This window comes from Ictidomys tridecemlineatus, chromosome 1, assembly GCF_052094955.1.
Source record: "Ictidomys tridecemlineatus isolate mIctTri1 chromosome 1, mIctTri1.hap1, whole genome shotgun sequence".
Taxonomy (NCBI): Eukaryota; Metazoa; Chordata; class Mammalia; order Rodentia; family Sciuridae; genus Ictidomys; species Ictidomys tridecemlineatus.
Genome location: NC_135477.1, coordinates 167594398 through 167617734, shown reverse-complemented (window position 1 = coordinate 167617734; position 23337 = coordinate 167594398). Strand labels below are relative to the sequence as shown.

Genomic DNA, 23337 nt, shown 5'->3' with positions numbered 1-23337 from the left:
ACATTAAACACTCCTCTACAAAGCCTAATGCCCTAGTTGTTATTCCAAGGAGTTTATTCCATAATATCCAAGGTAGTCGCAAGGATCCAACCTGGACCATCTGTTGTTGTGTCAATCTGTTCAGACAAGAGAGCTAAAATCCTGGGAGGACCTGGAATCACACGTTTCTTGTCTTCAAAAATAATGTGGCAGCATTTCCAGCCCAGCTGAGGAACTCTGCATGACTGAGAAAATACAAGTCCCCCGAGAGAGACACTCTGTGCTACATGCTAATGAAATCGGGCTGAGGCCAGCTCTATGATCTAATTGGTCATCAGAGAGGCCAGTTTTTAATCAGATCTTTAAATGCGTAAGTGGAGGTTGTCTTGCTGTAAATATGCTGTCTTTTTAGGGCATCTTCGTTGCTCCAACATTTTTCCACCTTAACTCCATTTTTTTTTCCCCTTGCAACTTTTCCTTTACCCACATTCTCTCTGAAGAGTTCTGTTGCCAAAGATTAATTTTGTAACCATATCATAAAATGTCCATATTTCTAGGTTTGAGGGCTAATAATTTCTATTGTTTCAGAGCTTAATTAAAAAGGAGTCGAACGAAAGGCCTGGGTTGGTATTTATGTCTGCTCAGGGCTAAAGCCAAACCGGGGGAACCAAATCAACATTAATCTGAGTCCCTTATGAGTTAAAAGCAAAAGCCACCAGGCCCTGCAGATCAGTGAGCACATTTCCTTGGTGCAATAACACCACATAATCTTCCTGCCCAAAAGTGATGCATTGACAACAGTTGCCACACTATCATTAAGACTTTGAGCATGAGTTGGACTTTCATTAATCTGAAAGGGTTGCCATAAGACAGGGATTTTCAAGTGTTCTTTCCTTCTATTCTTTTCTCTACCACCTCCCACGTCCCACCCCCAACCATTATGGATTATGCTTCCTGAGCTGTGACCCAAACCCACAGATTCAGAATAGTTTTGCAGAGATGCTCTGGAGTCTGTATTTTTAGCAGGCACAACATGATTTTTGTTGACAGCAAAGCTTGGGAAACAATAGTCTTGACAAGCAAAATCATAATCGGAAGCCCAAGGACAAATTAACTATACCCACCTTCTGGTCTTTTCAGAGATAGGCCAATTCTGACCACTGGAAATGGGGTTACCTGGTCGGTGAAAACATGTACTATCACCTTCAATTCCTTTTTCTTTACTGTTATAATGCCTTGGTTGTTTGGCCCCACACCTTACCTTTTCATAGCAATCGAATGCCTTCTTCTTCCTCAGTGACACTATGCGCTATATGTCCAATCTTCAGATTCACGCATCATACCAAGGTGCATACCAAAGCCATAATGGGAGCAAGAGTAGAATCTTCTTCCCTTTCAATCTCCACATTAATGCAGAGAAACACATTCATTCATTCATTCACTTGCTCCTTCATTTATTCAACCTGTATGTATTAAACACCTAATACATGCCAGGCATGATTATGCCCTAAAGGATACAACAATAAAGTAGTCTGGACTGGTGTTATAGTGTTTATATTCTAGGCAAAATTAAGGCATTCCCATACTTGTTTAAGGAAACTTGTGAGTACAGTGAAGAGTGATTTCAGCATTCTAGGAGGGTTGATAGCTGCAGATCTAGTCAAGTTTGAAGTTACAGGAAAGTTTCCCTGAGAAAATATTATTTGATGTGAACACTAAACGGGGGACAGGAATCCACAACTCAGCAAGGGGCTGACATGTGCATGGACATGGGACCAGGGTGATGCTGAGGACTACACAGGAAACAGGAGAGCGTGTAAAAGCCCTAAGGTGCAAAGAGACTTGGCCCAGTGGCAAAGGGAAGATGGGAAAGAGTAGGTTAGCTCATGCCTGGACTTTAAATACATCCAAGACATTCTTATGAATTGTAATCGGTGGTCACTGGAGAAGAGGAAGTACCAATGACACTAAGTGGTCACATTTCAAATGACATGGGCTCTCCCTGGGTCTCAGCCTCTTCATCTACTATGAAGAAACTGTCCCCACCTTTGCCACAGGGGGCTACTAGAAAGGAAAGAGGAGGGGATGCCAGCCAGCTCCCACAGAGAGTGCCCAGCATTCTCAGCCCATGTCACCCGGACCTCACCCTGAGGGCTCCAGGGGCTAAGGCAGCATGACACTGGGCTTTTAAGAGCTTGGGCTCTGGAGAGGCTCATACCGAACCTGGAATCCTAGACCAGCATTCGCTTCCTGTTCAATATGGAGTCATTTACATCACTTTAACTCTATTTGTGCTTTTCAGTTTACTCTTTCCAAATATGAAATATTTCTCACGCTAAACATGTGGAAAACAATATACCGGGCAGCCCTGTACACAGCCCCAGAATTACCAAACGCTTACACTATTTCAGACCATGGTTTAAAGAAATGAAATGGAATGAGACTGGGTCAACCCTCCCCACGGATTTCCCCATCTTTCCTTTTCAGAGGTAACCACTACTTTGAAATTGAAATCTCTTCTATGGCTTGTTTTTCACTACATGTATAAATAACCATTATATATATATATATATATATATATATATATATATATATATATATATATATATATATATATTGTGGATATGTATAAATATCCATGATAATATGCAGTACCGGTATGCATGCTTAAAATTTTCACATAAATGGTATCATACTGTGACAAAGAATAACTTATCCCCAGAATGAAAGAATTATTTTTAACATCTGAAAATCTATTACTAGAAGCCACTTCCTCAACAGATTAATGAAAAAAATAGCACCCAGTTATCTGGATGTTGTAAATGTATTTGAGAACACTCAATACCCTTCAGGATAAAAATTTTCCCCAACTTGTTAACATATCCTGTTAGACGAGGGTTTTTCAGCCTGGGTATGACTGACGTATTGAACAGGATAATTCTTTGGGGCAAGTGTTTTATGCATTGCTGGTTGTTCAGCCCGTAGCACCCTCCTGTTCATGACAATCAAAATGTCTCCCGACATTGCCAAATGTCCCCCAAGGGATGAAATAGCCATTGATTGAAAACCACTGTTTTAGACAAGTTATATCTTCCTTCTAAATGTCAGAGAACATGATAGGACCAATGCTACGGGGAATGAGTGAAATAAAATGATATAACATACTTATGGTATTTGCTGACACTTTCCCAATAAGCCCTCAGTTAATGTGCTTGCTTGGTGGCAATGGCGGTGATGGCACCAACAGTAATGATGCTGCTGAGGACCCTACGTTGATGAGGGCAGGATAATACTGCTGAAATGCCCACGAAATGCTTTGGGTCTCACAATTTCCTTCTCATTCATCAGTGAGGTTTTCTGTTCCTGCAGCCATTTCTCCAGGACAGAGATCCCAGGGAGGAGTCCATTTCTACCCTGGAGAATGGGTGCTCTCCTGCCCCAAAAAATAGGATTGGGGAAAATATGTACTGTGGTCTAACACCAATGCCTAGGGTAAAGAGGAAAAGAAGAGATCAGGATGCAGCTAGAAGGATGGGGTGGGGGTCAAGTGATCCAAGATTGAAGAACCAGGTTGCAAAGGAGCCCTGCTAAGGGGAGATGAGGCCACCTCCAGAGGCTTCCCACTTTCCATGGGAGCCTCTCCTCACAGGTTCACCACCCATGCCCACCTTTGGGAATCAGGCAGGGTCCAAAGCACCTCAAGTGCTCTATGTAAGGGGTTGGTGTCCAAAGTCTGCACTGAAGTCTCTGGAAGAGTGGATCCTGGATCCTCCCATCTGTGTCCAGCAGGGGGCGCCCGACCTACAGTCAGCAACCCATATACTTGATGTCCTGGGCTGTCCTGGACATCTAGAGGTTCTATTATGCCCTGGGAAAAAAAGGAGTGTAAAAGGGAAACACCTGCTCTCACAATCAGCCTCGGAAGGGTTGCAAAGAATCAGCTCAAGACCTCCTGGCTGCATTACGACTTTGTAAAGTTGCTTTTTTTTTTTTTTAACATTATGACTAATATTTGATGCTGGGCAAGTAGTGTAACTTGCCTGGGTCTCAATTTCCTCTACGGTACGTGAGCCCGAAAGTCACTCAGCTCTAAATTTTATGATTTTTTTTCTCTCTCTCCTTTTCCACAGATTAACTGTTCTTCATAAATATGCAGTAACTGCTTGAGAAATATTCAGATGTCATCAGTTTTAAGTCACGAAAGATTGAGATGTAAAAAATAAAATAAAAATGAAAAGTTGGGCTACTTTAACAGACAGCATGAATTGACTGCCAGAGAGAACTTGCTTATAAAATGCCAAATTAATGGCAGTTTTACTCAGTTTTTATTCACTTCCTTCACTTTCATCTGCTATGATTTTTAAATAGAGCCTGCACCTGAGGCCAGAATGTTGTCGTTGAAATTGATCACTCAGGTTTTTACAATGATTCCAGATATGACAAAATGGGGGTTTTTAGGCAATGCAGTTGCCAGGGTCACTCCCATTTCAAGGAGAAAGAAACTGAGGCTTTGAAAAGCTAAATAAATATTCTGACATAATTATTAAGGTTGAGATGCCAGAATTCAAGGTGAGGCCTGCAGAATTTTAAAGTATGTACTCGTAATAGGAAAAGGTATGGGTACAGGTTCCATTTTTCATTTTTATCCATACATCCTATTCTGTGCATGCTTTCCATGATGATTTTCATGCTTGCAAATTTAACTAAATGGTTGAACAGCAAGGCTAGTCTTTTCCCCACTTATCTGATCACTTTTATTTCAATCTCTTTCATTTGGGAGACTCATTGTCCTTGACAAGGTTGGGTTGGGTTGAACCTTAAGTTTCGTTCATTAGAATATCTGGGCCAAACAAAAGCATGAAACTTTCCAAGAAGTGGACATCATTGCTGTTGGACCTGAGCTACTGATTCACCTTAAAAACCCTTCTCAGGGTAGAGCTAAACTCATGGGGACTATATTTTAAAAAGTGAGTCATTTGTCTCTCAGAATTTATTTAAAATGGTTAGAAAATGAGAAAGGCTGTGCAAATATGCCATGGGTTATTAAATCCTGGTGTGGGCGACACTGCAAATGGGTATGGGTAAATATCAGCCACGGAATGATAATTACTCAAGTTCAACCACCTCCCATATTGCTGATGCTCTAACCAGAGTGAATTTCCAACTTAAAGGGTTGGATAATCAGACTGTTTCCAACTTTACTTTGCTTTGCATAAGCCCAGCAACTATGAGAGGAAAGGATCAGCACATCTGGCTATGTAAGGCAGAGTGAGGGGAAAAAAAAAAGATTAACAATGTATGGGACATATGTAGATTTTTTATCAATATATCTAAAGAGTTTCATCACACACATAATCAACCTGAGAAATGGGCAAAGAGCTTCAAGACATACTTGCCAAATGACATAATGACCAACAATGATGTGAAAAGTTTCTTGAAATTACTGTTAATCCAAGAAATGCAATTAAAATAGACACCAATTTGGTTTTAGATTAGCAAAGATGAAAAAAACAATGCCCAGTGCTCATGAGGGTCTAGGAAAACAGTCTTCAGCATGGCTAATGGGAGGGAATACATAAATGTAAATGTGCCTCCCATCTAATTAATCAATACCACTTCTGGATATTTTTCCTACAAAGATACTAAACATATGCTTAAAGATGCATATATATGTTCATGGATACTTACAATTTCAAATATTTGGGAAAAAACATTTTGAGTATTGTTAAGACATTAGCTACAAGAATTATAATTTGGTCTTAAATAAAATACCAGGAGCCATAAGAATCAACTAGGCAGATATAGATATGCTGGTATGGAAAATGTTCACAAGATATTATTAGGCAACAGAAGTTATAAAACTATGGTGTCTATTAATAGCAGCAATAAATATTATTTCATAAATAATAACAATTGTAAAAGATAATTAATCTACTAGTGGTAGCTATGTTTTGGAATTACCTCTAAAGAAATGATCATTTCTGGGGCTAGGGTTGTGGCTCAGTGGTACAGCGCTTGCCTAGCATGGGTGAGGCACTGAGAGTTTAATCCCCAGCACCACATAAAAATAAACAAATAGATAAAGGTATTGTGTGCACCTATGACATATATATATATGTATATATATATATATATACACATATATATGTATATATCTATTATATATTATATATAAAAAATATACAAATATTTTTATATAAATATTATGTATAAATATCTATAAATTTATATCTAAATATATATTAGATAAATATATAGCTATTTTATATATTTTATACATATAAATATGTATTTTATATATAAATGTATAATATGTGTAAATATATATTATATATTATATATTTTCTCTATATATTACATATTTTCTATATATAATATGAACATATTTACATAAAGAAATGGTCATTTCTGCATTATTTGAACCTTTAAAAATCAACATGTACTATTCTTTCCTTCAATTAGAAACGGCCAGAAAATATGAAAGATTTGATGATTTAGTTATTTCACTTTGAAAGAGCCAGAGCCAGCGGATAAATGTATATTTTAGAAATAAGTGTTCCACATCTAACTGATGGCATGTCAGAATTTATACATAGGAGGAAATTGGGGGCAGTCCATATATTTGCAAGGGGAATAATTGAATCTGCTTTAGCAGAGTAACTTTTTAATAATACTGAGAAAGTCATGATTAGGAAAGATTTGTTTTAATATTCTAAGTCAGTTTTCTTCTAGGTCGTCAGCTGATCCAAAAGTAAAACCATAGCAAGGTCCCCTGCCTTATTTCCAAGGGTAGCTGTGCAAAGCAAATAAGTCAATAGAGATGTCCACAGTTGTGAACTGTGGACAAACATGAACCCCACATTTATTTCCATATTTTCTCCCACTATAGAAATTTTTAAAACTAAATACTTTCTCAAGGAAGGAACAGGGGAAATGGATCTCCTCCAAAAGACTCCAGAGGCAATCTGCAGTCTGCTATCCTTCCTTATAAAAGATTAAGATGGATTAAGTGAATCTCCCAGCTTGCTCTTAAAAGGTATGCAGATGTGATGCCTGCATTTCTGGGAGCCACCTTGAGACCATGAAGAAAAGACCAAGGAAATCACAGAGACAATGGTCTGCATGTTACCAAACCATATAACCAAAACCAGTAGCTCTTTCTTTGCAGAATGCTTATCAAGTTAAAACAATCAACTTCTGCTTAGGGAGGTCAGTGTTAGATAAATGTCCTATGACTTGCTACTGAAAAACCTTTCTATCAGCCTCTCTAAACATTAGTTAACTAATCTTTACAGTGAAGGTAATAATACCTAAGTTGCAGTAATATGCACACAGATATGCATGCACATTACAAAGGAATATATAAAGTCAATGACATAGGCACATCATTCAAATCACTACTACTAACAGTAGGAAGAGAGTCATACCTGAATACCTAATTAATTAGCATCTGCCATCAATCTTCATCTCCTTTATTTTTCTATATACCAACTTGCATTAAGAATAATACATAATAATAATTATTTACCAAATTGTTGTCTTGACAGCTCACTAAAAAAAAACAAATCCTTGGCCAGAAACTTTATTGTGTTTATTGCTGTGATTCCTGCTCTCCAAATTAAATTTAGTGCATAATTCACATTTGATAAATATTTATCAGCTAATGGGTGAACAAAATTAATATATGTTAAATGATTAGCATATTAAAGCTCTAATAAATTAGAGTGGCTGTAGCAGTTGTCTTCACTGTTTACATGAAGGACAGAGTGATGGTTATTGCACAAGCAGTCCTGGTGAGCGACAGAGCTCGATGTGGCCTTTCTCGTGGATGGGAGAGGGCATGGTGCGATAGCAAGACTCTTTTTTTCATAGATTTTTTAGGACCTGCTTGTGGATCCCTATTGTCTTAGGGAAGGGGGAATCTCTCACTCTCTCACCTCCAGATTCTTCTAGATTGGGACTTTTTTTTTTTTTTTAAGCAGGAGGGTCCCACTATGTTTCCCAGGCTGACCTCTAACCCTTGGACTCAAATGATCTTCCTCCCTCGTCTCCAAGTGGCTAGAATTACAAGCACAGGTGATCCCTACCAGCTTCAGAATTGTCTTTTCTTGACTGTATAGAGGCTGTGCCTTGTAAGGGCTTGCGTTGCCTGGTCTCATCAATCTAACCTGTATCATGCATGTGTATGTGTGTTTGTGTGTGTATGTGTGTGTGTGTGTGTGTGTGTGTCCTTTTAACCAAAAGATGGACAACGACAATGAGCAAGACTTTCATTTTTCAAAAGAAAAAATCACTTGTCAAAGAAAAAAAAAACACACACAATGAATCTTAGAGATCATCCAGTTTGGCTCCCTCTTTTATCAGGAAAATAGCAGACCTGAGGAGATTCGATTAACTTGATCAATGTCATAAGGATAGTGAATGATAGTGTTTGTAGGAACTTTTTCTAAACAATGCAGTATGGATGACTCGCTGGGTGGCCCGTGCTGTGCTTGGCCTTTTGCCCACACTGGCTCCTCCTGTCCTCATGACAGCTTCCAGAGGCAGGCTGTCCTCAAGCCTCTTTCAGAAATGCCCAGAGATAGTGAGCTTTGGGGGATCTCAAAGCCACCTTGTGTCAGCACAGGGTTCCAATTCAGGCTCCTCAGACTCAGACTGTCATTCACATGTATCCTATACCTGATTCCCACATGCTTCCTATGTCTGTGTGCTGAAAAAGTTTCCACTCACGTTCCCTTGGCCATTGTTGAAAACACACTCATTTTCACTTTTATGGGAAATGATCCAAAAGTTGATAACAATAAACTCTGTTATTACTTTTCAATTTTTCATGGTTTTCTCACATCTTGAACTGTATATATTCAGCCCTGCTCTGAAGGATTTTTTTTTACAGGCAACCAGAATAAATCATACACACACACACACACACACACACACACACACACACACACACGTTTGTAGATGGACACTATTTATTTATTTATTTTTATGCAGAGCTAGGGAATCAAACCCAGTGTCTTACATGTGCTAGGCAAGTTCTCTATCACTGAGCTACAATCCCAGCCTACCATTATGTTTTAATTCTAATTGAATTCCTATGCTTGACAAAACCCCATAGGCGAAAGCTCACATACTCTTGTAAATTCGTATCAGTGATCACTGTATACATATATCATCTTTAGTCCATAGTTAAGATGACCAGCCTACAGGTTCCAATAATGCAGCATTGCAACAAAACCCAGACCTGGGGCCAGCACACGCATGCACATAGTCTATTGCTATAGACACAAATGTCCATGGCAATACCTTTGTTGGAAGAGCACAACAATATAACTTTCATGCCCATCAGTATGTAAAGTGAACAGTGGTATATCCATATCATAGAATAATTAATCATTAAAAACAATGACTTACAACTATCCATATTAATGTGGATCTGCAGAATACAGTGTTAAGTGAAAAAGAAAAAAAAAGGTACAGGAAAATAAAATGTTTCCCATAAAAAAAAGTACGTATTGTTCTAGGTACCAGTTAATATATGTTCATGCATGCAAAACATCCTAAAGAAAGACACACACACAAACTGGACTCATATTGGTAAGGCTCAGAATAAGTTGGGGGTGAGGATGCAAATTTAAAATCATCTTTCTCTTCTTGAGTAGGGGAATTTACAAAAAGAATGTATCTGTATAAATTTGCACAGAAAAATAAAAAAGACTAAAATCCTAAACATCTCAAAAGTAAAGTCCAAAATTACCCACATGTTATATGTAACTTAGGTCAACCCCCTATCTTACCCCAAGTTTCATTTCTTGAGCAAGGTCTACAGCTAGGCAGATGTCATTAAGATACTCGGCAGCAATTCATTTTTAAAATTAGAAAGTTCACAAAGAAAAACACACTTAGATCAATTTCCTGCACAGCCTTGCTCACCTCTGAAAACGTGATGAGTTACTTCATTGCTGACTCCATGTAAAAATGACCCCCACCTTATCCCAAGCCCTTGAAATACTCAGGCAGGTCAGCAATTCCTGAATAGCTCTAAGAGGGAAAAAAAATGACATTTTAGGATGATGTCAGTTTCTTCTTGAAAGAGAAACTACAGGGCTCTCCAGGAAGGTAAAATCAAGAAGTGATTTCCCACCACTCCTGATTCCAGAAGCTCCACACCATCTCCACTGAATTAAGAGGAAATGGGTTGAGGAGATCACAGCAGTGAAAGTAAATAGTCCATTCACCCCCGGCTGCCTCAGAAGTCATTACTGAGTGCATTCCATGGTATAATAAATAAAACTGATTGGGTACATGGTTAAGGACATTAAAGAAACCTGGAGCGCCTTTAAAGAGTATTGTGCCGAGAGGGGAGTGTTAAAAAGTGAGCCATTTCCTCGCTTCACATTTAAATGTGGTGGCTTGGGAGAGAAGCCGTACTTGAAATGGATAGGAGTAATTTTCCATCATTATGGAAACCTTAAACAACCCCTGACTGCTTACACCCTCATCTCTTAGCATCCTAGTAAATTGCAGCTATTTGTTCCAAACAAACAGAAAGGCCCATGCGATAATGGAGCAATTTAGGGCTGGAAGAATACGACCTGTAATTCAATTTCATGGCAGCTGGTTTCCAACATGCTCCTCTACCTCCGCTTATGACACGGAAAACTTCCCTCCAAGTGTGACAACTCTCCTCTCGCTATGCTGAGGACTCAGGATGATAAGTGGACCTTAAATGGACAGAAACACTCCTCACAGGCAAGATATAACTCAGCCTCGGTTCCCCAGGCAGGTGACGTCCAGCAGGTGCTCAGGAGAACATGGAATTAAACTCTCCCAACACCATGGGTGCACCATGGGGGATTCCAGAGGAATAAAGTGCTCCAGGAAAAAATGCCAAACAAGCACCACAGGCACACCCCCCCCCAATATGTAAAATAATAATGCAGGAACACACCCCCACCACACACACACACACATGCAAACACTCTGCACATGGATATGAAAAGCAAAGTCAATCTCTGTCAGGGAAGCTCCCTACCTCTCCTGTTGAGAAGGGACAAGGATCATGGACCAAGAGCATGTAAAGCTGATGAAGTCATCTGAAAGATCAATCCAAAGAAGCAGCTTTAATATTCATGGTCAATGACAGCATTGTGGCCCATGGATATTTACTTAAGACAAAGAGAAGGATTCTGAAGTAAGGTCTCACTCCAGGTTTGCAGAAAGGAGGGAGAATTTGAAAAGGACCACAGCCCCAACTTCTCCTGTTGTCCGGCGCAGAGATGCAACAAACAGACTCAACATTGTCCACCTTCTTACAGTCAGGCAGCCACAAGTAATTCTGGAAACTTCTTTTGCCCAGAGAGGCCTGTTACATGGTTGCAGGGTTGGGTAGCCTGGGACCCAGCAGCAATGATGAATCTACACCGGAATACACAAGCAAGGTTGCTGGGATAAGGTAAGAGGGCAGGCAGTAAAGGCCTGTCAGGACTTCAGTGAGCACAGCTGGGCAAACATGGCAGAGGGTGGTCATCAGCAGAAATGCACTTGTTCTAGCCACACAACATTGGGTTTTGACTCATGGCCCACATTGAAGACTGGCACCCAATCTCAGCTTTGTCGTGGGTCATCTGTGCATTCTTAGTACCCTCCTTGGAGGCCCTGTGTTCTCATGTCTATAATGAGGAACATTAATAAAGCATCTGTGCATGTTAGTAGATGAGTGTCCCAGAGTACAGCATAGCAAAACATAGAGTGTGGTTAGAGCAGATTAGTATATTAGAGCATATGAGCAAATCCATATTTATTGTTGGAAACAAAAGCCAGCCTATCATATATATCCCCACAGTACTTCTCATCACTGCTTCCCTTCCTGTCCTTAAGGAAATAAAAAAGATTTTATGAAGAATGTTTAGGCCAAAAGGAACTACCCAAGTCCCTTAAGGGGAAAGACCACAGGTTCAAAAATTTCAGTCCATGGTTAGCTGGCTCCAAGGCAGAAACAATATGGTGGAAGAGTGTGATAGAGAAAAACTGCTCTGTTCATGGCACCTGGGAAGCAGAAGGAGAGGGACAAAATATAGTCCCCAAGGGCACACCCATGGGGACCTATTTCCTCCAGCCATGTTCCACCTTCCTATACTTTCTGCCATCTCCCAGTTCTCCATTCAGCTGTGGATGGATTAATCCACTTAAGAGATCACAAACCCTGTGATCCAGTCACTTCTGAACATAGCCGTGCTGGTCAAAGCCCTTACCAATGAGTGTTGGGCACTTCAGATCCAAACCATGACACACAGGCATCTTAAGAAAGAACACCTGAAGAAATCAGAATCAGGGTATTAGGTATGAAATATGAGCAAAGCCAAGATCTGCCGATGACACACACCACATCCTCAAGTTAGGTGCTGCGGTTTTAGGTGATTTCTATTTACCTGATATTAAAGGGACCCTCAGTTTTATTTAATATGAAGAAGAACTATTTGTCAGAAAGTAAAGTGCTAAACCTTTTTTTTTTTTTTTGCAAATAAAGTGTCTTCAGAATGACAATGATAAAGAAGAGGAAAATGAAGACTGGAATTCTTTTCTGAGAAATGGATCACCTTCATTCGTCACGGAATTCTGTGTCACACACCCCCCGAGTCTCAGTGTACTTATTTCTACAATGGGGAGATAACAATAACATGTTTTTTCCTCATGGTGTGGATGTGGGGATTAAATGGGTCAATACACGAATCACAGTTAGAGGAATGCCTGGTATGCTCAGGAAACATCTTCACTTCACCTTGTGTTCTCTCGAGGTCAGTTTGTGGGCCAGTGAGGGCATCGTCAAACAAAACAGAGACTGGGGAGACCCATGCGTTTCATGGAGGGTTCACTGATTTTTTAAATTTATTTTAATCCTACATTTCAACTAGATATGTGCCTCAGAATGATACCAAACTCCCTCTCTTTATTCCTTCTTTCCTTTCTTGCTTTCTCTCCCTCCTTCCCCTACCCTCTCTTTCTTTCCATCAATAAGGATTGAATCCAGAGGTGCTTTACCACGGAGCTGGAAATTCCAAATCCTTCTTATATTTTTATTCTATGACAAGTGTCTCACTAAGAACCCCAGCTTAAAATATGAGCAAAAGATAAGATCAGCAAATGACACACACTGAACCATCCACTTAGGGCTCAAACTTGTGATCTTCCTGCCTTAGCCTCCCAAGCAGCTGGGATTCCAGGTGTGCACCATCATACCTGGCGCAAAGCCTTGATTTAATGAAATCACAAATATAAATTTCAAAACTCGTTGATGAAAATATGTTAGATTATTTCAGATATACATACAGACATACACCCATTTTTTTCCTGCTCATTCTCAAATCAAGCAAAAAAGAAACTTTTTGCTAAACATGTATAATGAGCTGGGCACAGTGGAAGCTACAAGGATAAGCTTAGGAATTATTGCTTTGACGATGTGTCAGACACCCAGGTCAATACCCAGGATGACAGAAAACCTGTGTCCTTGAGTGTTAGCATTGATTATTGGAAAGAGTTCAAGTTAGTTCAGTGCCAAATGCAGGTGACCAAGCTGGGTAATAAAAGTGAGGCATGCCTTGAACAGAGTCAGATTTTTTTCATGTGTGTGCTTCAGAAGAATTCTGAAAGCAATTTCCGAAGAGCTTTTTCAAATAAGCACCAGCAGCATTGTGGAAATTGGGGTATGGGTCACTAAGGTGGCCACATTGAAAAGAACACCTTATGATTTTAATACATAAGACCTAGTTGTTTCAACAGGAATCAGCCTCTTAAAGCACTGCCCTGCAGCAGAAGCCCCACTTTCTATTCCCTTTGCATCTTCTGGGACACTTCATAGAGTTTTGTGCATGCAGCACTGTTCAAGCACTTATTGCATGCAACATGAAAGATGCCACAGCTGGCAACCCATACATGAGCCTCCCTAATATCTCTGTAATGTTCAGGACCTTCTCTTAGTCTAGCCACACATGACAGAGGTACAGCCATTGCTTTTAGTTCACACTTTATTTCCTGTAGCTCCTGGGATTACCTTGAAATGTTTCCTAGCATGCAGGAGCTTGACAGACTCCTAGGAGGCAGAGTGGCTACAAAACACTGAAAACTTTCTATCTGAGGGCATTGTGAGCCTTCTGGGTGATATAGGGTACAAGGACAGAAGAATCCAGTTGGTGCTACTTGAATACAAAAGTACTATAATTAAGAGGCAGGCTACAGAGGTTAAGATTCAGAACCATTTCCAAAGGTAAATGCCTACTTTCGAAGTTCTCACAGACACCTGACAGAATGACTGTCCTAGTGTCTGTAAGGCATTTTGGGTTCACAGTGAGTAAAATATGGTGTTAAGGAAAATAAGCCCATCAGACAGATTTGGGCTCACGTTCTGCCTGACCAGATTGCTGTGCAGGGTGTGTGGATCTGACAACTCCAAAGCTTTACTTTCCTCGTTTGTAATATAGGGATTCTACCAGCTTCTAACTCCTTCAATGTTGCAATCAATAGATGCAAAAAAGCACTTAATATAAACTAAGCACTAAACCCTTATTTGTAGCCATAACTATTATTATTAATTAGAACATCTTCAGACCATAATTATTTATTCGATTAATGTTTTTAATCAAATGGCACAAGTTTTCCTTTAAATGTTCCCCAAAGGCCACATCATAAAGCCTTGGTGGACTAGTGTGTTTGTGGAAACTTTGGAAAGCGAGGCCTGATTGGAGGAGCAGGGTCACTGAGAATGTGTCCCCAAGATATGCCATTGAGGGCTACATCTTGTTCCAGCCCCATGAAGTGAGCAAGCAGCTCTGCTCTGCCATATGGTCTCAATCATGAGGATCTGCAGAAATCCACAACAATATGAGGGGGGGGAAAAAGATGATGGACTGAAACCTCTGAAATCACAAGCCAAAATAAATTTTTCATCCTTTACATTGATTTTCTCAGGTATTTTGTCACAGTAACTAAAAGCTAACTAACATAATCATCATAGGTACTTAGAAAACATATATATAAAAGGCTCAACCATATCAAATATCATTCTGGTTTCTTTTCAATTACTCTTTTTAATGAGAATTTACACTACACTATAAAGACTTAGATCAAAGTAAGGATTAAGAAATTGATACTATAACAAGCAAAAAAAAATCCACATTTAGTTTCATAAATGCCGTATTTTATTTTCCTACTTTCTGAAGCAACTGATAGCTTTGTGTTTTAATTTCTGTTCAATGAAGATAAAGTTTTGTGAGGTGATAGCAGGTGAGCAATATATACCATGGCTAAATGGATTTTTAATCTTTACTAGTCTTTAGCAACAAATACCCACTGCTTGCTGGCTGAACTGTTAAACTACTGGCCCACTAAATGCCAAAGGGAGCAACTGTTACCTGGATATTTATAGAGTGCATCTTTCATTTTTAGGGAAACATTTAACATTATTTTCCATCTAAAATATACAAATTAAGCTGCAGGTGAATTAAAATGAGAAATGTAAATACTTATCAGCCAAGGAAGATTATTTTTAAAGACTAATTGAAATATAATTGCACAAGAATTTAGATGAAATATACAGAATATTGAAATCAAAAGCTAAGAAAAATCTTAAAACAAATACAGAGGAGCATAGTCATTTTCGTCCTTTATGCAAGGCCTAATTCTCCCAATATTAACAATTTATCAATAGAGACACACTAGGCAGAAGAGTCTAGAGTGACCAAGAGGAAAGTCAAGGTGACGTTCCAATATTCCTAAGACAGAGGACACCAGACATTTCAGTTAATGAAACTGAGAGTGAAAAAAAAAAAAAAGGTTCTATCAAGAGAGTTGTATTTCTGAAAGTTCTCATCATCCAGTTCATAATTACCTTCTCTTCTGAACTGTTCTTAGTTGTATCAGGCTGCCATTATCACACTCAAAAAGACAAAGTTCTCAGAGATGAAGCAAGAGGAGCCTGGCCCCGTGTGACAGCTGGAAAATCCTACTTTTAGGGCACTTGTCAGTTTCTTGCCCCTGGGAGATAAGCTGGAGCTCATCCTGGGGTAGACCATGACTTGTCCTTGTAAGAAATCTCTGGTGTGAGCTCAGTCAGATCTATAGATACAAAGCCAGGAGCTTCCTACTATTCCTGCACAAGTCTTAAATATGTGAGGCAACCAACCAGATGACAGTTTTGTAGACATCATGTGGGTTATGAACTCCCATTTTTACCCCGTATACAGATTGCAGAATCACATGGGTTACACATTAACATTTTTACATAATGCCGTAATAGTTCTTTTTTTAAGGCTTTATTGAGGCAAAATTGACATACAGTTAATGCATTACCATTTTTGAATCTTCAATTGGTAACATTTGTTTGTTTTCTTGAAACAGGTTTCTCTCAAGCCCTGGGGAGAAGACAAGAGCTTTAGAGCCAGAGAGCCAAGAGGAGAGCTTTCTAAAACTGACTAGTGTGTGACCTTGAGATAATCAGTTAATCTTTCTTATTCCAGTTTTCTCAAATAGTAAAAAAAAAAAAAAAAAGTGTGATAATCAATTCACCTTCCTTGGAGCTGTTATGAGAGTTAAATAAGGTACTTATTATACTGCCTTATACATAGTACACAGTGCTAAATATATTACTAAAATATTTATAAGAGTACTACTAAGACTTTCAAATGATATTTTTTAAAAACATCTCCTAAAACACATTGATTGAATACATAAAATGTTATTCATCATTTAATCGAATTCTAGAAATCCAAAGTTATTTTAAAGGCAACTCAACAAAATCTTCTAAAAAACAACAACAAAAAAATAGGACATAAGGCTTTCCATACCATTAAGTAGGACGGCATCAGAATAATTGGCTAAAGTCCCTTCAAAGAGAAAGACCACAAGGAGGGACAAGTACTCAGACACCTTCTATTATAAGCTGTATGAATTTGGGGACAGATTAAGAAATTCCATTTGGCATGCCTTCCACCTTGACCTCAGGATGCAGACTTGGAACACCCAAGAGGGAGGAACTGAAGCAGGGAGAGAAGGGTCGTACTGGCCGGGGGTTCTGGCAGAGGAATTGGCCCATAAATACAAATGGAATAAATGAATGAATGACAAAAGAGGAAGAAAATCTGCAGGTGACTGTGAAAGGCAGATGAATGTGCCAAGCTATGTCACATTAAACTGAGAAATGAGGCCAGGTTCCTACAAATGACCTCACTGTAGCTAAACGGTACCATAAGATTTTCACAGATTATAATGGACTTATATTTTGCCTGACCTTGAATTACAGTGATGGAAGTCCTTTTGGGGGAAAATGTGGTACAGACAGAAAAAAAAAGGGTGATGGGTGTGCTCTTTATAGAGCAGATTCTTGAATTTGGGCAGTGATAGGGTATAGGAAGTCCTTGCTGTGGGATTATGTGAAGAGCTTTGCTGAGAGTGGGAAATCCCCCCCATACACCATCATACACTTAAATTGTGGGCTTTGCTTGTGACAGGGAAAGGGATTACTGAGTACATTATTTCACAGCAGCTCGTTGAAACAGATGCAATTATTATCCCCATCTCACAGATAAGGAAACCAAGTTTTGAACCTGCTAAATGTCACAGCACTTCTACACAGGTGAACTATTTGAGTGTTCTGATTCCAAGATTCATGTTCATTTTTCGTACTGTCACCATGAATACAATCATTCCATGGATAGGCACTACCTACCTGGGTCAGATGTAGTGAGTGACATTGTTTTCCTTTTAAGTGGAAGACACTGGTCTTTCGGGAGCACAAAATCTGGCTGAGCACTGAATATGTGGAGTGAATGGCAGAACAGAGTGTGGTTGTTAGTTTTCCACCACTATAATAAATACTGGAGATAATTCAACTCATAAAGAGAAGAGGTTCATTTAACTCACAGTCTTGGAAGTTTCAGTCCATGATTGGTTGGTCCCATCCCTTTAGCATGTAGGGAAGGAGCACATCATGGCAGGAGCATGTGGCAAAACAAAACTGCTCAATTAGGAGGAGCCAGGAAGCAAAGAGAAGAAGAGGAAGGGGTAGGGTCCTACCACTCCTTCCAAGGGCACAATCCCAGGACCTGAAGACCTCCTAATAGGCCCTACTCCTGAGGGCTCCACCCCTTCCCAACAGCACCACTCTGGAAGGTAACAAGGCTATACCACATGGAACTCTGTGGGGCAGTTAAGATCCAAAGTACAGCCCTGTGAAATGAGCAGGGTCTGTTCTGACTACCTCAGTTTCCATCCCAGCTCTGCCAACACCCAGCGAGGGAACCTTAGGTATTGCACCTCTTGGGGCCTCAATTTCTCCATCTGTCATATGGTGATGACATTCATAACACCGGTCTCTTAGCCTTGTTGAGAGGATTAATTGAGTTCATACACATAACTTGTTCTCTCATTTAATCCCCTGGCATCTCTCAGCTGTTATCCCTACTTTTTACTCTACTGAGAAAAATGAAGTACTCAGTAAAGAACTCGCACAAGTTCCCACCATGATACCTACCAGCCTTATAGCACCTATGGCCACTCTAGCTTCTCTATTATTATATTGAAAATATATGTGTGTTCACTTTCCCAACTGTGTGTGGTCGGCAGAATCCGGGCCTCACTCCCCAGATCTGTGAGTATGCTATGTTATACAGCAAAGGGAAACTAAGGTTGCAGAAGGTATTAAAGTTTCTTTTCCCAAGAGATTATTCTAGATTATCTGGATGTGCCCAAGGGAATCACAAGGGTCTTTCAAGTGTAAGATGGAGGAGGAAGAGCTGGGTTGGGATGATACAATCTGAGGATTGGACCCTCTTTTTTGCTGTCTTTGAAAATGTAGGAAGAGGGCACAAGGAAAGGAATGAGAGTAGCCTTTAGAAGCAGGAATATGTATTAAAGTGGATCCTCCCCTACATCCTTCAGCAAAAGTTGGGCAGCCTAACTTGCAGGCACCTTGATGTCATCCCAGTGAAACTCTTTGGAGACATATGACCTGCAGAACTGCCATCCTTCCTTGAAGCTGGGATCGGGGCTCCCATATGGACCAGGCATTCATTCATCTGATGCAGGCTGCCACTGGAGAGACAATATGACCTTTGGGGAGGGGGAGAACCATTCTCATAGAGGGATTCAGTTGAGCATTATCAGCTGTGCACACTCCCCAACAGGTGAGGGAAGAGGTAACTCAGTACCAAGGGGATATCTGAGAATGTGCTATGGCATCCATCCCCTGGACTATCCGCCTCCTCTCCTCCTCCTCCTTCTACAGATGCATGCAAACATCTCTGCTTCAGCTCCTTCATATCTTTATCAAATGGCACTTCTCAGTGAGGTCTTCCTTGACCACCTTATTCAAAGCTCTATCATCTACACAATTCTCTCCATTCCCTTCCTTGATCTTTTTTTTTTGTATCCAAGCACTTGTCTGATAAATGTTAGGACTTTATTATATTTATCTACAATCTCTCTTCTCTCTACGACATTGAAATCCCTGAGGGTGAAGATGCCTGTCTCTATTGTTTTCTTTTTATCACTTAAAGCAGCGCCTGGCCTCTTGAGATACTCACAAACATCTGTAGGAGAACAAATGTATTAGAAACCAGAGCCCCAGAGAGGCTGAAGACTTGCCCATAGATGAAAATGTAGTAAGAGTCTGGGTATAAACTCAAGTCTTTGGACTCCAAGTCCAGAGTTCTAGCAGTTCTTGAAAAATCAGGATATCCTCTCTGACCTCTCTCTATTATAACTAGAGAAAAATTGCACATTGCAGCAGTGATCAAAATGCCACTGCCAAATGCCAAGTGAAGAACGAATTAGGTGAGGAGGGGGAGATAACACTGGAGCACAATCAGTAATAGGTGCCCATATTTTGACTCAAAATATCTCATTTAGTCCACATGAGGACTATGATCTTCATAGAACATTATTCACTTAAAAAAGGTATTAAGTATCTAGCATATACCAGGTACTGTTTGGGGCTCTGGAAATAAAGTTGGAACAAAGTAGACATATCTGCCACCTTGTGGATGTCTGATAACCTTACCCTAAAATAGGCAACAAGATATATATCTATCAAAATAGAAAAAAAAAAAAAAAACATGTTCCTCATCTATTATGGTCTGGATGCAGAATGTCTCCCACAGGCTCATGTTGAAAGCATTAGCAGCAAGGTTCAGAGGTGGGATTTCTAAGAAGTGATTGGATCGTGAGAGCTCTGACCTCGTGAGTGGATTAGTCCATTGATAGCTAAAGGGACCACTGGGAGCAGGGACCTATTGGGGGGGATGTAGGTCACTGGCTGGCGGAGTACCAAGGAAGTACCAACTTCTCCCTGGGCCAATCCTCCATTTCTCTGTGCTTCCTGGTGGCCATGAGCTGAGCAGCTTTCCTCCACCATACGCTTCCACCATGATGCTCAGCCTCACCTCAGGCTCAGAGCAATGGATTGGGCAGGCTCTGAACTGAGAACTCTGAAACCATGAGCCCCAAATAACCTTTCCCTTCTCTAAGTTATTCTTGTCAGGTATTTTGGTAGAACAACAAAAAGAAGACCAACACTTTAAAAAATGCAAACTTTTTTCTTAAGACTTGATATCTAAAGAAGGAATAAAAAAAAAACATTTTCCCAACTTGTGTTCTAGATGATATCTGATAAAGAGAACTAGCATTAACTCTGGGAATCAGCAGTGCTATGTTGGCAGCCCCAAAGAGAGCCCCTTTCTACCCTGTGGGTTTAAATTTTATCCCCCAAAAGATATACCCAACTTCTAATCAGTACCTATACATGTGACATCATTGGGGGAAAAGGTATTTGCAGATAAAGTGAGGTGAAGGATCTCAAAATGAGTCCTCCTGGGTTAATGAAATAGCCCCCACATTCAGCGACGAGTTCCTTCTAAGAAGGGAGAACACACACACACAGAAGCTAAGAGCCATAGAGAGAAAGCCACGTGAGGATAAAGGCAGATATTGTCAGCATGCTGCCCTAAGCCCCGCAGTGCCTGGGGCCACCGTGAACTGAAGAGCCAAGAGGGGATTCTTCGCCAGAGCCCTCAGAGTAAGCACAGTCTTACTAATACCTTGACTTTCAACTTCTGGCCTCCAGAACCATGGGGAAATAAATCTCCGCTGTTCCAGAAAACAAAGTTTGCAGTAATCGTTTACGGCAGCCCTAGGAAAGGAATGCAGCGAGCATTCTCACAAGGATGAAAATAGACACATTACCACTGACGCTGGCTCAAGGCATGAGAAGCCAACCTCTGCCAGAGAAGAATCGCCCTGAATTTGTAGTTTGGATTTCTTCTCCTCAGAGTTGATTAAATCTAGTGTGAGCTTTTTTTTTTAAAACTCAATGTTCCATTGGTCACAAACATTCCAAACTCCAAAAATAATCTAGTTTTAAACAAGCCAGCTGCCAAGTCAATAAAATCACCTCTTGCAAGCTAGTAGTATCTGTGATAGATTTACAAGAAACAGCAAGGAGGGGCTCAATCATCAATGCAAACTCTTCCGCCTGAGGCCCGCCTACTTCAGATGAGCCAGGGGGAGCCTGCAGGCTGTGGCAGGTGGGAGAGGAGAAACAAGATCAGCAAGAAGGCAATTTCAAGCGGGATGCTGAAGAGCAATCTAAATTTTTAGAGTGCAAACACAATTATTTCCGTGTGCACCTCCTCTAGACTACATCATAAGTAAAATGGGTTCCTACTCTTTGAATAGCATTCATGCTTACTGTCAATTTTACACACTTTGCATTTAATTCCCCACAGTTATGATAGGGTCAGTTGATTGTTACTTGGCTATTTTTTTTATAGCTAACTCCTCATTAGCATTTGAGGGTAAGGACTGTTATGTGTTGTTTTCTCAAGCTCTCAAGGTTTTGGTTGTTGTTGTTGTTTTATTTTACATCAAGGCTAAGTAAAGAGTAGATCATTAAGAGATAATTATCAGGTGAGTTATCTTTGTTTTCCTTGGATGTGTTTGGCTTGGATGTGGCTGGAAGAATGGAAGAGAGAAGTGGCTCTGGGAAGGGGGGGAGAGAGAGAGAGAGAGAGAGAGAGAGAGAGAGAGAGAGAGAGAGAGAGAGAGAGAGAGAGAGAGAGGGGGGGAGAGGAGGGAGGAGAAAGAGGGAAAAAGAGAGCTTCACTCCCTAAGGACAAAATACAAACCCCAAAGGCACATTCTCAGTGACCTAATTCCTCCAGTCATACCCTATCTTCCTACAGTTACTACCCAATTAATCCTTATCGGTGCATTAATCCACCGATCAGGTTATAGCTCTCACAATCTAGTCATTTCACCTCTAGCATTTCTTGCATTATCCGAAGCATGAGCTTTTGGGGGGACGTAAACCATAACAACAAGTTTCCATATTTAATATATTATAAATAGTTTAACTAATGAATACCAAAGCATTGGTAGATTAGTGTAAGAGCAGATTCACAAAACACATAGGCATAATTCACATATTTGTGCAGGCCTACCCCCACACCAACATTCAGCAGCAATATCTGTCTCCACATTAATCCTGGCAACAATTGTCATCACATCTAAGAGTTCTAATAATGTGTTCGATAATTATTTTTTCACAAAAAAGAACTAGAGAAATGAAAGTGTCTTCAATATAGCCTACCCACCATTCAGTGTTTGCATAGATATTATTAGAACCAAAAAGCTCTTGTTGAAAGTCCACCTCTGAAATATTGCATGCTGTATTGGATATGATTACCTATAAGCCAAGTTTGTTAAAGAAAACTTCAAATACCTTTGGGGAAATTTATTTAAACAATGTTGGCTCAGCATTTATTCTAGTTCACCCACTGTTCCAAATACTTTACGTTCACTGAATTTTCTTTATCTATTAAACCATCAAATACTTATAGAGAGCATGGTGCTTAAATGGTAGGTCAATGGGGCTGGGGCTGTAGCTCAGTGGTAAAGCGCTTGCCTCACATGTGTGAAGCACTCGGTTTGATCCTCAGCACCACATAAAAATAAATAAAGATACTGTGTGTTCATCTATAACTAAATAAATATTTTTTTAAAAAATTGTAGGTCAAAGTGGTTGGGTCAAAGGGTGCCCCAGTCATTTGACCATATATTATTTGAGTGCATTTATGAGGCTGTTTCTGGCTGAAATTAACATAAATCAGTAGACTGAATAAATCAGACTGCCCTCTCTCATGTGGATAAGCCTCATACAATCAATAGAGCAAAAAGAGTTGAGTAAAAAGAAAGTTTTACTCCTACTCTCCTGGTTTGCCTAGGATATTGGCCTTCTCTGGCCTTTGGCCTTGGGCTGAAACATTGGCTATTTTTGAGTCTAGAGCTTGTCAGTTTTCAGATTGGATCTTG

The 23337-nt window shown here is 40.0% G+C and overlaps 1 protein-coding gene across 3 annotated transcripts in view; it reads right to left on the bottom strand.

The window, feature by feature from the left end:
• Sgcd (sarcoglycan delta) overlaps positions 1-23337 on the bottom strand; it is a 928109-nt gene that overhangs the window by 678531 nt on the left and 226241 nt on the right. The window lies entirely within an intron of this gene.